At 36.0% G+C, this 16,826-nt stretch overlaps 1 protein-coding gene across 1 annotated transcript in view; it reads right to left on the bottom strand.

Annotated features, from left to right (window-relative positions):
• The window catches only part of NLGN1 (neuroligin 1), a 671,605-nt gene that overhangs the window by 256,734 nt on the left and 398,045 nt on the right, over positions 1 to 16,826 (bottom strand). The window lies entirely within an intron of this gene.

Genomic DNA, 16,826 nt, shown 5'->3' on the forward strand with positions numbered 1-16,826 from the left:
AGAAAATATCATAACGTTAACTTTGTTAACTATTTGGTCATTTAATTTTACAACACCTCATGAGGTAAAAACTATCATAATCCCCAATAAGCAGATGGAGAAGATAAGACATATAGGTAAAATATCATATTTAATGTTATATAGCTAGTAAATCAAAGAGCTAGATATGACCTTAGGCATCTAACTCCATAATACATATATTTCACTATTGTTATTTTGTTTCTCTACATAAATTTGCTTGATGGTGAAAAGAAATTCATTTCACGAGTTTGTTACACAGCAGAGGGCTTATGTGAGTACTCATCATAAGCAATAAAATGGGAGCAAGTTGAGGGAATAGGTAAAATTTATGTATTTGGACGTTGCAGTATGAGTCATTTCCTAAGTGAAAGAGTCATACATATTACCCTTCATTGGTACATTTATTCAACAAATATTTGTTGAATATCTACTACATTCCAGGCACGTAACACCAGAATCTAAAGATATGATGGAAAAAAACCCCACAGAACTGGTCCCAGGACTTACGGATTTTTCATCTAGTAATGCTTACAGAGACCATCAGCAATTTGATAAAGAATGGAGCTAGCTATTTGGTATCAGAGGTCATAGATTATAATAAACTACCTTCACCATTATCAGGACATACAATTCAAGGAAAGTCATTATACCTTTGATATCCCAGTTTGTCCATCAATAAAACAGAGATAAAATTATAACAGACTTTTATATCTTTGAATAAAAGGTACATTGGAGAGGTGAAGCAATATTAATAAATGAAGATAGCATATAATACTGTTTAATAATAAGAAATCTTCATTTTATTTTCATTAGGGAAATATTAATTATTGGATTTGACCCAGGCAGGCTTGTTATTTCAATAATCTTTAGAGGCTTTTATGGTTTTCCCCAGAAGTAATAAAGCTATAATTTATAAAATCAGAAGTTAATTAAATGAAAAAATCTTACAGTAAAATTATGTTATGATTGAGATTTAACATGAACATAATTTAAGACATTGTTATGACTCCTCTAGTAACCATACTTCGCCCTCTCTCTATGTCTATGTCTATGTCTATGTCTATGTCTATGTCTATTTAATAGACTCTAAGAGTTGGACTGAGTTTTTGTCTGACCAAATACATTAAAGTATTTGCATTTTGAAATCTCGATGAATATTTTTCCATTTTAAAGGTATAGTAGAAATATTTTTTCTTATTGCTTATAAATTAGCACCTGCATGTGGAAAGTAGCAAACTGAACAGAAGAAGCCAGCATAGATCTCATAGAACTTTCTTCTAAATTAATTTTTTAAAGGGTTTCATTTTTTTAAGTTTATTTATTTATTTTGAGAAAAAGAGAGAGAGACAGAGAGAGAGGGAGAAAGACAGCACAGAGGAGGGGCAGAGAGAGAGAGGGAAAGAGAGAATCCCTAGCAGTTTCTGTGCTGTCAGCACAGAGCCTGATCTTCATTCCATGAACCAGGAAATCATGATCTGAACTGAAATCGAGTGGGATGCCTAACCGACTAAGCCACCTAGGCATGTCCAACTCATTTAATTTTAATATAGTTACTATTGGTAAATCAGGGAACAGGATATCTTGACTTTAGTAGAGCACTCCCTTAGATGTGAACATTTTGGTCAGTAATTAAATAAGGAAATAAAAAAGTGTATAAAATGTATAGATGACACCAAACACAGAGGGCTAGCTGTTACGAGAAGTAACAGAATCAAGGTTGAAATTTACCTTCACAAACACTAACAAGGTAATCCTAAACCCAAACTACTGGTGAGGCAGAAATTAGGTTTTCACACAATCAACTGTACAAGCCTAGCTTGGTAGAGAACTTTCTTGCCAAGAATTTATGGGAAAGTTCTAATAGTTTAGATTAACCATAATTTTATTTTTTTAAATTTATTATTATTATTTTTCAATTTAAATCCAAGTTAGTTAACATATAATGTAATAATGGTTTCAGGAGTAGAATTTAGTGATTCATCACTTACATACAACACCTAGTGCCTCATCCCAACAAGTGCCCTCCTTAATACCCATCATCCATTTAGCCCATATCCCCACCCAACACCCACCAGCAACCCTCAGTTTGTTCTCTGTATTTAAGTCTCTTATGGTTTCTCTCTCTCTCTCTCTGTTTTTATCTTATTTCTCCTTTCCTTCCTCTATGTTCATCTGTTTTGTTTCTTAAATTCCACATGCAAGTAAAATCATATGAAATCTGTCTTTTTTTGACTGACTTATTTCACTTAGCATAATACACTCTAGTTCCATCCATGTGGTTGCAAATGTCAAGATTTCATTCTCTTTGATCGCCAAGTAACCCCACACCTTCTTTATCCATTCATCAGTCAATGGACATTGGGCTCTTTCCCTACTTTGGCTATTGTTGATAGTGCTGCTATAAACATTAGGGTGCATGTGCCCCTTTGAATCAGCATTTTTATATCCTTGGGATAAATACCTAGTAGTGCCATTGCTGGGTCATAGGGTAGTTCTATTTTTAATTTTTTGAGGAACCTCCATACTGCTTTCAAGAGTGTGATTGGCCATAGTTTGTAGACAAATGGCCCTGAACAGTGTTAATACAGAAATAATAATAACAAAGCTAACAGGAATCTGTAGGCCACCCAAATCAAACTATAGGTTCCAGATAATAGAGAAGTGATCATTGCTTTGTGGATCTGGTGCTTGATTCAATTCTGAGAAACATAATTTAAGTGACACTGATAATCAAAACCTCATCCACAGAGGAAGAAATTACAGAATTGAATGTGAATTATTTTAGGTCATTTATAAGATCCATTCTAGCATCAAAGTGCTATGATTCCGTGAAAAGTGTAAACTGTTGCAGACCATGTTTGTATCAAACAAATCCCATTAAATACTGTACATATAATCCAGTACTTCTTATATACCAGTACTTATATACCAGTACTTCTAAAATCTGAGTTTGCATCAAAATTATTACCTTGATAAATCCCACTGTAAAACAATACCAGCTCTCCTCATATTAACTCAGGGGAAGGCATCTAATCATTTAGGCTTTATAGATAAGATAGGCAAATATGGTTTTTTCTTCAAGAGTCTTATTTTTCATCCAGCTTCTTTTGTAACAAACTCTATTTTTACACTGAAATTTACATAAAGAGATACATTAGATTTAAAAAAATATTCTATGTGTATTTTTGTAGGAAAAGGTATCTATTAGACAAGAAAATCTTTTAAAATTGTGTTTAGGCTAAGCATGAATTGGAATATAAAATAGTTTGCCCAAATCATTTTGTTTTAATATACATCTACTTCATAATTCAAAGCAGTGCTTCTCAAATTTTAATGTGCATATAATACACCTGCAGATCTAGCATAAAACCTCAAATTATGCATTTCTAGCTAGTTCCCAGGTGATATGCTTCTGGTCCACTGACCACTCATTGACTAGCAAGGATTTAAAGAACTGTGCTCTTCTAATATTACCAATTATTCTGAAATAATTCCTGCTAAATATATCATGTAAAATTAAAGAAGTTATCTTCAAAAAGGGAAAAGAACCTTTGCAATTTTCTGTTCCTTGAAAGTCCTTAGCACTTCTGATATGATTCTTCTGAATAATGTCACTCTTTTTCCTTTGAAACATCAAGGCCTTCTTCCTACCTCCTCCACCTCAAAGGTGAGGCCCTTCCTTTACATGAGGGCTCACCAACTTGCCTCTCATTCAGTGGTTGCCATTTCAGCCTCACTCCTCCTCAATTCCCTGCTACTCCCTTTGGTTTTATGCTGTAGTCTTTCCCATAGGGCTTTGAGGTTGTTATGGACTGAAAGTTTGTGTCCTACCCAAATTCATATGTTGAAATCTTACCCCAAATGTGATGTGTTAGGAGGAGGGGGTGTTTGGGGAGGTGACATGGGTGGAACCTTCATGAGTAGGGTTAGTACTGTTCTAAGAGTTTTGATAGAGCTTGCTTTCTCTGCTCTGCCCTCCATTATATGAGTTTGCAACTGGAAGAGGGACTTCACTTTGCTGGCACCTTGATGTTGGACTTCTAGGCTCCAAAAAATAAGTTTCTGTTATTTAGATACCACCTAGTTTATGGCATTTTGTTAAAGCAGCCTGAGTTAAGACAGAGGTCTTCTATATACTTCTCTAATTTCCTTTTCATAAAGTATTGACATTTTGTGGATATACGAATTACTCAAAAATCTTTATCCCAACCCAACTTAAAATCCTGACCTATATAAAAAAACAAAAAACAAAACTTCTTGCTATGAATAATCATGCTTCTGACCCATACAGGACCATGAATGAGGAAAGCTGGGACAGCACCAACTCCTTTCACATGCCTTCTCTGCTCCTCTAAACTTCTTCCCAGTAGGTGGTGCAGAATGACTTCCTTAGAGGCAGAAAATTTAATGTAAAACTTACTGTGGCCTTTAACACTTATCTGCTTCTAAGGGAAAAAAAAAACCTCAAGGTCCAGTTTCATACAACCTGCCACCTATTAGTGATTTCATCTAGGCCAGCCGTTCTTAACTTGCAATGCTATTGGAATCACTTGGGAAGCATTAAAAAAATATTGATTCCTGGACCCCAATTCCATTCCAGAGTCCCATTCCATTGGGAGGAGCCTGAGCATTGGTATTTTAAGAAATATGTTTCGGTGATTTTGTTAACTTAACTTACCTCACTTCCATTCCAAACTCTCCCATTTTTGTTTCTAAGACATCTTTTTTACTCATGTTAAAGCATTTCTTCTTCAAAAGGGTTTTTCAACCTCAGCAGTATGGACATTTGGGACTGGATAAGTCTTTGTTGTGAATCTATGTTGTGGAGGTTCCTCAGAAAATTAAAAATAGAACTAACATATGATCCAGCAATTCTACTTCTGGGTATTCATCTGGAGAAAGCAAAAATACTAATTCAAAAAGATATATGCACCCCTATGTTCACTGCAGCATTATTTATACTAACCAAGACAAGGAAACAACATAAGTGTCCATGGATAAATGAACAGATAAATATATTGGTATATCCACCAATATATAATATAATGGAATATTATTTCATTAAAAAGAATAAAAAAGAATAAAGTTTTGTTATTTGCAGCAACATGGTTGGGCCTTAAAGGCAGTATGCTAAGTAAAATAAGTCAGAAAAAGACAAATACCATATGATTTCACTTATATGTGTATTCTAAAACACACACACACACACACACACACACACACACACATACACTCATAGGTGCAGAGAACAGATTGGTGGTTACCAGAGGTTGGGGGTAAGGGTGAAGAAAAATGATGACCTTTTTAAAATTTAATTATATTGAATAATAATGTATCAAAAAAGAAAATTAAAAGTGTTCCAAAATCAAGTACAGCATGTGCACTTACTAATGATTCCAGTGCAAATTGGTACAGCTTTAAAAAAAAAAAAAAAGATAAATCTTTTTAAAACCTGGATTTTTAACTCATTACCTAGCCAGTTCAAATCATTCTATCACAACCTTTAAAGGTAAACCTGAAGATTTTAGGCTGGTAGTTTGAAAGCACATTTTAATTTTGCCTCCATCTGCTTTCTAACTTTATCTTCCATGAAAGATATTGGATTAGTGTGCTTTACAAACACCTTTTGTTGATGAATCCTCAGTACAATTAAATCTTGCATTTAAGCCTGACAATGTATAATTGAGCTGTGTGTGTGGCAGGGGTAGGGGATGGTGTACAGTAGGCTTAAGTACCACGCAATAAACACTAGAGAGCCAGTCCTTGTCCGGGCTCCCTGGGTCTCCTGGGGTTTGGAAGAGCCCAAGGGAGGACCAGTGACCACCCCATTCACCCCTTGCTCTCATCCCCCACCACTCACAGAGTAATTTAATCCCGGTTTACCAATGAACACATCTGATCTGACACATGTCTGGATTTGCACATGTTGCCACATTGCCCCGCTCAGGTCAGTTTTGCCTTTTCCCTTCTTCACCTAGAGCATTTAAATTTACTGTCATTTAAGTTCCACTAAATTCGTGAATTATTCTCTAGTCACTTCCACCCAATGAGATCTCTCTCTTCTTTGCATTCTTACTCTCATTGTGCAACTCTCATATTGGTTGCTTAACATATTTTACCTTATATGAAACATAAAGGCAATTTCTTAATCAATACACTAGAATTTTCTTAACAATCATTTAGCCAACTCCATGGATCAAGCAAACTCTGTTACCTTTGTGAAACCTATTGATTGCTCTCTAGCACTTGCAGAATCTCAGAGGCTGTAGGATTTTCTCTGACTCATCCACTTACTTTTGCTTTCACAAGTGGAGTTGTTTGCTTAGCAAAATTATTTCATACATTGTTTATGCCAGTGGAATTTGTGTAGGTGTATACGTAAATTCTTTCTCTTAACAATGAAAATGAATGTCAATATAAAGAGTCACTCCTATGAAAACTAACTTAGATGTTTTGAAAAAAATTCAGGTGACTTGTGAATTAGGTGTGGCAGCATAACAATTCAAAATAGCTGCTCATATTGATGAACAACTTTCTTGAAGATTTACTCTGTTTAAGGAAGTGAAAGCTGGGCATTTGCAGTCAGGGTATCATAGATGAGAAAGAATGAAAAGAATTCCCATCAGCGGACCAGGACACAAATGCAAGTTGTTGTTCCTACATCAAAAGACTGGCACAGTAATGTGTATTTACATGTTTAGGGATAAAATATTTAAAGTATTCATGCAATTCTTTATTATGATCCCCTGTTTTAATGGGCTTTTGAAGACTTAGTCATATTATTAAAGAAAACATCTGTTACTTCTTCAAATTAATAACTCTAGAAAGCCTGGTAATTATCACATTATTTAAAGTAAGTTTTACTCTTCTTTTGGAGATGTGATTGTATTTCAAAATGCTTTGCCCTGTGTACTTATTAGTGATATGTTTTCATTATTCAAGGGTGGATTCAATTCTTTGGAATTAGTTAAATGCCAACTGAAACTACTTTTGCGAATAAAATAGTGATCATGCTGGGTAATACCAGCTTCGGGCAAAAAGGAAGTATAACTAGAAAGGAAATTGATCTCTTTGTCTTATAAATTGGCTCAGAAGGCAACTGAAGAGGTAAGTTCCCAAAATGTTATTCGGATCTTAAAATATAAAGTGGTAGTAGGCGAATAAAGATACCCATTAGCTATAACTCTTAGAAAATTTTATATTCTTTTAATCAGTGAGTTTAAAAAAATTTTCAAATGTTATGTTCTATAAAACTTGTATTTGCATCATCTAACTCTTAGTAATTTTTTCCATTAATAGTGGAAATTCTATTTCTGGCTATTTACAACATAGATTCAGACATAACGAAGGTAAGATCATCTCTTAGAATCCCTCTAATGTTATCTATGACCAAGTACTTCAAATGAAATGCAGTCCTAGAATTTTTAAAACTTTGCTGGGTAGAAGTTTGGAAAAAAAATGTCATCTAAAAGGTTTTTTTTTCAAAACTCCATGAAATCCCTTTTGGGGCAGATTGTTCTTGTGTTCTGGGAAAACTACCAACTAGACTTTCTATTATGAGAATATCAAACAGCCACGCTCTGCTAAAATGGATATAACTAGTCAGTTGTATCTCTAAGGAGTTCAACTATTCCATCAAGTTATTTTATGGGGCACCCAGAGTTGCACTGCATCTCTGGAAATAATGACGCCTATAGAGACAGGTTTGTAAGTATGGAGAAAGCATGCTTTATGTCTAAAGACTGTTGCTGACCCTTAGAGAAGTAATTGTATTTCCTTTACTGGCGTGTACAACTCCTGATAGGAATTTAGAGGCTGAAGATCAGCAGCAGAAGGAACTATTTGCAAGGGACCTATCACAGGCTGTATAATGAGTAATACCATTTTCAGACTCAGGTGATAGCATTTAGAGTGAGGTTAGAGGGTGCGTGTCCGTGAATGATGTTCTCTTTATCTTAGTCCAGAGCCCAGAATCAGACCAATATCTCAGGGGGTGACTTCACTGGAAGAACTTAAATCAGCAGGATCGTTGGTGCTCTTAGGGGATCTGTGGTACGACACGAAGCGATTCTCTGATGAGAATGAAACAACATAGGTAGATTTAATCCTAAACACATGTCAGTGCTCTGGGGACTCTATGAAATAATTGGACTATAGGTAGCTAATCCCTGGTGGGCAGGGAGGGGATGAAATTGTCATAATTTGGGTTCTAATAAAAGTTATATTTTTATTTCACACATAATCAAGGGAAGCCTGACTTTGAGATTACACTTTACCATTTCTTCTTAAGGTATTTTAGCCACCTGCTAAAGAGAAATCATAACACTATTATTTCTTCCACTTAAACACTTAAGGCACGCAGAAGTTTTTTCTAAAGATGTAAGAGTGTGCCTTAAACTTAGATAAATTACATATGAATGGGAAAGCTGTCTGTGAACTAGGAATATTCCAACCAAAGTAACATGACCATAGAGTACCTGGCAAGTGAAATATCAATGGATAAGATAAAAGAGATAAATGCTCTGGAGATAGGCTGTCCTGAGTGGAAAGCCTGCTTGTGCTTCTTACTAAAAAAGTAACACAGGAAAAACTATGTATCCTTGTTGTACTTCGCTTTCCTCCTTCATAAAATGAGTATAGAAAGAGTACCTACCAGGAGGTTTTACAGATCCTCTCAACTAATCTCAAGTGTAGCTCAATTCCTAGAGAAATTTGTACTGATGGTATTATGTTGCCCACCAGGACATTACTTGTCAAAGTATACTTTAAATGGGCAAGATCCTGGCTGAATCGTTATTTAGTGAGAATAGCACTGAACAAACCGTGCATCTCAATTCTAGCTCTGGATCTCCTGCAGCTGTGGAGCCTGGTTCCAGTATTTTACTTCACTGCAATGTAAAAGTCTCCTTTTTAAATTAGGTGTTTGAATTAGATCAGGGTCTTTTAAAAATGATTTATTAGTCCCCCCCCCACTTTTTTTTTGTTGTTTTTAAGGCCCTTATTTTTCTCTTATCTGCAAAGTCCCTTTTGCCATGTGAAATTAACGTTCATTAGTTCCATAGGCTATGAAGTAGGTAACTTTGGAGGCCATTATTCAATCTACTGTAGGAATTAATCACATTACTTTATTTAACGGCAAAGGGGTGGGGTAGAAACTGAAGCCATTGGAAGCCATTGGATAGCTACTTGGCAGAAACCCTTCACTATGGAGGTGGGAATAGGAGAGCTAGCTGACTCTGCCACGCTCCTCCAGAGGGTTGTCACAAAAATTGAGATGATATGTGTAAAGATCTTTAACATAGTGCCTTGCTTATGTAAACCTTTGATATGCCATATCTATTATTATTCTGTTTACTTTGTGTTCATTTGCAGTATTCCTCTCTTTGTATACACTCTCTGTTTTACTACTTTGATCTTGACTCTTTTGGGTTAAGGGTTAAAACTTTGGGAAATATTTTCCAAAACAAACTCTTTTTCATTTGTGCTCTGGGATACTTACTATATGAGAGGTATTTATGTTATAATGATTAAGAACACAATCTGGAAATCTGGGCAACTTAAATTTACCCTGCCTCAGTTTCTTCAATTGAAAAATGGGGGTGGGGCATCTGTGTGGCTCAGTCAGTTAAGCGACTGACTTCAGCTCAGGTCATGATCTCATGGTTCCTGAGTTTGAGCCCTGTGTTGGACTCTGTGATGACAGCTCAAAGCCTGGAGTCTGCTTTGGATTCTGTGCCTCACCCTCTCTCTCTGCCCCTCCCTGAGAGTGCTCTCTCTCTCTCTCTCTCTCTCAAAAATAAATAAAATTTTTTTAAAAATGGGGCTGAATATAATACTACCATCCTCATAGGATAGTTATGAAGAAGAAGAATGATTAGAACAGTGCTAGAAACATAGTAAGCATTCAAGAAACACAGTTAACTCTAGAATCCATTTGATAGAGAGCTTACTAGAGGTAGGATTAGAGATCAAAAGCCCCACACTCTTGGCCTCCATTTGACAACTCTCAGCAGCCAATGAAACTCTAAGGCACTCTTAAGAGTCTATAAACATAGTTTAAAGGTCACTGTAATAGATGATTCTGGATGTTCTATCCAGCATAAAAGTGCTATGACTTTTGAAACTCTTCAAAGATGCAGAATCTTAATTAACAGGGGTTTACCATGTCTACTCTGTTAGATAACTCATCTCTATGTTCGCTATGGATAGGTTGCTTCTCCATTATAATTTTGCACAAAAGTACCCTAAAGCCTCATTGTAACATAATTCAGTTTTGTTATCATTTATATCTCACCCCCTTCTAAAAATGATTTAATGCAGTTTATTGTGCATTTTTTTAAAATTTTTTTTTCAACGTTTTTTATTTATTTTTGGGACAGAGAGAGACAGAGCATGAACGGGGGAGGGGCAGAGAGAGAGGGAGACACAGAATCGGAAACAGGCTCCAGGCTCCGAGCCGTCAGCCCAGAGCCTGACGCGGGGCTCGAACTCACGGACGGCGAGATCGTGACCTGGCTGAAGTCGGATGCTTAACCGACTGCGCCACCCAGGCGTCGCTATTGTGCATTTTTATGACGAGAACTTGTCTTGTGAAACAAGTTTCACAGTATAATTACCTGTGTATAAAATATATTCCATCCTTGGAGCGCCTGAGTGGCTCAGTCGGTTGGGCGACCGACTTTGGCTCAGGTCATGATCTTGCAGTCCATGAGTTCCAGCCCCATGTCAGGCTCTGTGCTGACAGCTCAGAGCCTGGAGCCTGCTTCTGATTCTGTGTCTCCCTCTCTCTCTCTGCCCCTCCCCCTTTTGTGCTCTGTCTGTCTGTCTCTCTCTCTCAAAAATAAATAAACATTAAAAAATTAAAAAAATATATATGTATATATATGCCATCCTGTTCCATCCCCCAAAGATGGATATAACCTTCTAAATTGATTTCACCACTCACTGACATATCACAAGCCACTATTGGGAAAAAACATTGCCTTGCATAAATTTGGGGCTTATATTATACCTTGTTAGGATGTTTTTTTTTCTGAGGAAATTCCTGGAAGGAATTCTTAGGAACCCATTCCAGACTTACTGAATCAGAAACTCTGGGTGTAAGACTGAGCAGTCTGTGTTTTAACAAACATTCCAGGTGATTCTGATGCACTAGAAAGTTTGAGGAGAACCAATTCAAGAAAGTAGCATTTCTTTGCTGTTACATATGCAATAAGGATCTCAAAATAGAAGTAGAAATAATTTAAGACATGTGGAATGGAAAGAAAGTGCTATGTAAATTGTAGATGCTGAGCCACAACCATTGAATAAAAGCAGGAATTAGAATTTTTCTATTTGACACCATTTGTGATTCTAAATTTTACTTTAAAAAATGACAATAAAGATACACTAATGCTTAGACTGATACTCTATGCTCTAGGGCATTCAATACATATTTGTTGGTGTTTTGGAACTTATTAAAGTCTGTTGTGATTAAAAACAAAACACAAAACAGTCTACCGTTAATCAGGAGCATTTTGGAAGTCTGATCAATTCACAGTAATCTTTTTCTTAATCCCCACTTCATTCATGGTAGAAGGTTCTCTGCAGTCATTTTGTACAATGGGATGCCACGTGGGCACATTTGATTTGATCAGGAGGAGCACCTGACTTATTCCAGCTCAGATCCTCCATTTCAGGAATTTGGGCTTGGGCTTCATGGAGATTTATTCATTCCATCTTTATGCAGCTAGACTTGAAATATATAAATTCAGGAACTAAGGAGAGGCTAAGTTTTTTTCCCATGTGCCTTTGAAAGAGAGAAATCTGGTCTACAGAAAGAATGGGGAAAGGCACCAAGAGGAGCAGAAAGTTCCCTGAGGCTCTAAGTCATTGGTTGCAGCTCCTTCCTTGAGAATCTTGAAATTCTGGCCTTTGGGTTCATGACTCCTGAATAATCTTCTAATAAAACCTCCTTTCAGCTAAAGTCAGCTCTGGTTAGTTTCTCTCATATGAAACCAAACCCTCAAAACATAGGCTGTTTGGCACGATAATTTTTAACAAACTAGGAAGAGGAAAGATGAATTTTCTGGTGCATGAAAATCCACAGAAGTTCACATGTAATGAATGCGAGATAAACACAAACGTTAGAGACTTTCACTCAAAGTCAGTATTATACTTTTAAAATATCTAACAGTATTTGAAGGTTTGGTGCTCAATTCTGCTAGCTTTAATCTCTCACCTTCTGTTTCCTCTTCACAAGGGTAAAGTTTCAGACATTTCCTCTGGAAAGCTGTTGATGTTGGTCTAGCCTTCTGCTTTGTATTATTACAGTTATTTGACATTTGTGAGGTATTCATGGTGTTCCAAAAACTGTTCAGAATTTTAAAAACAAGAATTTCAGTACCCTTTAAAAAAAGCACTTGTCCCCAATTATAACCTAAAGCCAAGGACTTAGATGCTGGTAGAGAGAAATGAAGGATTTACGCTGTCACTTAATTTTGCCTGTGTCTTTGCCAAACAAAATGTTTCACTGTAAAAGAGGTATGAATCACACATAGCTCAACATTTTGCCATCAGATATAAGATAGAGAACTAAATTTTAACAGGTTTTAAAACAGAGTTAATGCATTACTAATTAGGTTTTTTTTTGCTTTTTCTCAAGGTTAAATATAGAAATTTTCACACCAAAGAAACTCTCACTAAGTAATACCTGCCAATATATCAATTTATGTGTTTTGCAGTTTTAAGTGAAGTATGAAACTTATGTTTTTAATTTATTTTGCTTTTTTCATAAAAGTTAAACCTCCAAAATCCTTTATGGCAATCTACTTACATGGATTGAGGTGAAATATTTACCTACAATAATATGAGGCAAAAAAAACTGTGTTTCTCTTAACTTGATTTGTAGGCATTTATGTGTGTGTGCGTGTGCACACACACACACACATTTTACTATTAAATTACTGAATGAAAAAGCTGAGCTACTCTTAGTTGTCCCCTGCACTATATACATCTATGGATATTCTGCTTTGAATAAGGTCAAAGCATTAAAAAAAAAAAAAGCAAAACAAAACAAAACAAAACAAAACAAAACAAAACAAAACAAAACAAAACTCTTTGGGACCTGCACCTCCATCTACTGACCAAAAGTTACTATAGCATTCTCCAGACACACACAGACATGCACGCGTGCGAGCACACGCACATATAGGCCTTCTCTCTCTCTCTCCCTCCCTCCCTCTCTCCCTCTCCCTCTCTCTCTCTCAAGAGAGGGAGGGAGGGAGAGAGGGAGGGAGAGAGGGAGGGGGGGTAGAGGGATTGGGGCAGAGAGAATCTTAAGCAGACTCCACACCCAGTGTGGGGCACGACGTGGGGTCCATCTCACCACTGTGAGATCATGACTGTGAGATCATGACCGGAGCTGAAATCAAGAGTGGAAGGCTTAACCGACTGTGCTACCCAGGCACCCCACTCTCTCTCACTAACTTTTGACCTAACTACTAGTAGCTCTTTTCATTTCATGCTATGATAACTTGTGTCTGCTCTGCAGCAAGTGGCATGAATCATATGTTCAAATTTGATCTGACGTTATGCTGCAAAGACAGCACAGAATGGACCTTTTACTACACACCTGGCATATCCTTTATAAACCACAAGTAGCAATATAAATAACTAAATGAGTGAATTGCCTTGGCCACATACAAGTGAACCCATGGAGAACTGATCTTTAAGATGGTTTACATGCTCCACAACAAATTTAATATGTTTTAATGAAAATGTTTTATCATTGAATATAGGATCCAACCATGTATAGACCACTCATTATGAGAGTATTAAACTGTGTCCCAGTGACATCAAAATAATGAAAATGCCTGTAAGGTGTCCCTTTTCTATTTATTTACACATTTTAATCAGAAACAGGAGGAATAATGAATGATAACGAAGAACAATTTATCCCCCAGGAATTGAATAGCTTCTTCTCCTATTATACTACACAATCATTAATTTTAATTGCTTCAGATTTGTAACCCACATGGATAAAATTAAATCCATTCCAACAGGTGAGAAAAATAGACTAAGACTGCTGTAAATAGAAATAACTTCCAGGCTATTTTTTAACAAATAAGCACAAGTACTGCTGAATTATTTGGCTTAAGGATGTAAGATAAATATTTGGGTTCTTATGATAAACAGAATTTTAGATGATATTCATGCCATTAATATATTCTTGTCTCTTTGCATCTATGAAAATGAAAGAATATGTTAAAATCTAACACAACATACTCTAAGAGTGTGTTAAAGCTACACATTTACTGTTCAGCATAAAAGGTCACCACAATATCTATTTCTGGACAAATTCATCATCATATTTTAAAAAGATAAACCTATTTCTTTTCAAAATTTTTTTTGAAGTTTATTCATTCTTGAGAGAGAGAGAAAGAGAGAGAGAGAGAGAGAGAGAGACAGAGTGCGAGCAGGGGAAGGGCTGAGAGAGGGAGACACATAATCTGAAGCAGGCTCCATGCTTTGGGCACAGAGCCCGATGCAGGGCTTGAACCCACAAACCATGAGATCATGACCTGAACCAAAGTCAGACACTTAACCAGATGAGACACCCAGGTGCCCCCCAAAAAAGATAAACCTACTTTACTTACAAAAATACTTTCTACATGGGACATTAATGTTTGATGTTTCTGGCAGTTAGACCATAAATATGTATCTTATTCTTGAACCACTTAAAATTAAATAAATAAATAAATAAATAAATAAATAAATAAATAGAGCCACCAGTGCATTTGTTGAATTAGAAATTTCTTAGCTGTGCAGGTGTGCCCACAGCTTAGTGCAGGGTGGAACAAAAAAAGCTTTCTCCACTTCCTGTCTCTATACTTCTGCCCTGAGGTTCTATGCACAGCTTCAGGGCCAGAATCATGACTATCCAGCACAATGCTTTTCCATTTGAGTACTGACACATTATTGAGTCATAACTCATTTTAATGGGTCACCACCAGATTTTTAAAAAATCAAATAGAGAAACATAACTTAAAAGACTAGAATTTCTTGCACTAATAAAAGTAAATATGGCTTTATAACATTATATATTTTGTATTTATACATATGTATTATATATATTTATGAGTAGTATACAAACATATATAGATATATATACACATGCATATGTATAAACATAATATATAAACAAACATGAATATACATATGTATATTGTGTGTGTGTGTGTTCTGGGAAATGATAACCTTATTTCATACTATTGAAATTGTTGACAAAAAAGTCAAAAATGTTTGAAAGTCACCATTCAAGTGAGAGCAGCTACTGATAGCCAGGAAAGGAAGACCCTATGACAGTGTTTCTCAAAGTGTGATTCTTAGACTACTTGTGTCAGAATCACCTGACCCTAGGCTCCACTGAAAGCCTCCTGGTCAAGTACCTCTGGTGTTGAGCCTGTTCATGCAAAACTGGTTCTCCAGTTAATTCTTCTGTGTCCCAACATTTTTGGTTTATTATTCTAGAGACCATCTCCACACTGAGGGGGGTGTCTAGAGCCTTCAGTATGTACAGAGGAATTATTATCTTCTCTACATTCTACTTCATTCTAGATCTGTGATGTCCAATACAGTAACTACTGGCTACATACAGCTATTTAAATTTAAATTTAAATTAATTAAAATGTAATAAAGTTGAGGAATCATTTCCCAAGTGACACTAATCACATACCAAGTGCTCAAGATGCATATGCCTAGTGGCTACTTTATTGGGTAGTGAAGATATGGAATATTTTTTATCATCACAGAAAGTTCGATTGGACAGCTCTGCTCTAGAGGTTTACAATGAATTATAGAATTTGGTACACCACGTTTTGACACTGAGTACATTCATACAAATCTAGGATATTGAATCACATACAATTTCTAAAACGTATATAAGTCACAGGGACGATATATTTTTATTGATATTAAAATATTTTCTGTTGGATTATAGCAATTATTAAGATTTTTTAACATTTCAAAAACAACAGGTAGGCAAAGGAGGGATAAATAGAGTATAGAGGATTTTTAAGGAGTGAAACTATTCTGTATAATACTACAATGGTGGACGTATGTCATTGTACATTTGTCCAAACCCACAAATGTACCATACCAAGAATAAACCCTAATGTAAACTTTGGACTTTGGATGATAATGATGTGCCAATATAAGCTCATCAGTTGTAACAAATGTGTCACTCTGGTGGAGTATATAGATAACCGAGAAAGCTTATGTGTGTGGGAGCTGGAAGATCATGGAAAACCTTTATACCTCCTGCTCAGTTTTGCTGTGAACCTAAAACTGCTCTTAAAAATCAAGTCTATTAAAAAAAGAATATATGCTTAGAAAAAATATTTTTTAATGTTTATTTATTTATTTGTTTTGAAGAGAGAGAGAGAAAGAGAGTGTGCACAAGTGGGGGAGGGGCAGAAAGAGAGAGAGACGGAGACACAGAATCTGAAGCAGGCACAAGCCTCTGAGCTGTCAGCACAGAGCCTGATGTGGGGCTCGAACCCATGAACCGTGAGATCATGACCTGAGCTGAAGTGGGACACTTAACCGACTAAGCCACGCAGGTGCCCCAGAAAACATATTTTAATAAAAAATTAAAACAGAGTCAAAAAGCATTCTTTATATTCTAATATCATATACCATTTTAAATAAAAAATATATTTGATTAGAATACAATATTTATGAATATTCATAACTATACACACATTTCATATCAAACAGCTGTGAGTTGTTTACTAATTTTCCCTTTAAATTATTGTCTCAAGAAG

The sequence above is a fragment of the Panthera tigris genome, chromosome C2, assembly GCF_018350195.1.
Source record: "Panthera tigris isolate Pti1 chromosome C2, P.tigris_Pti1_mat1.1, whole genome shotgun sequence".
NCBI lineage: Eukaryota > Metazoa > Chordata > Mammalia > Carnivora > Felidae > Panthera > Panthera tigris.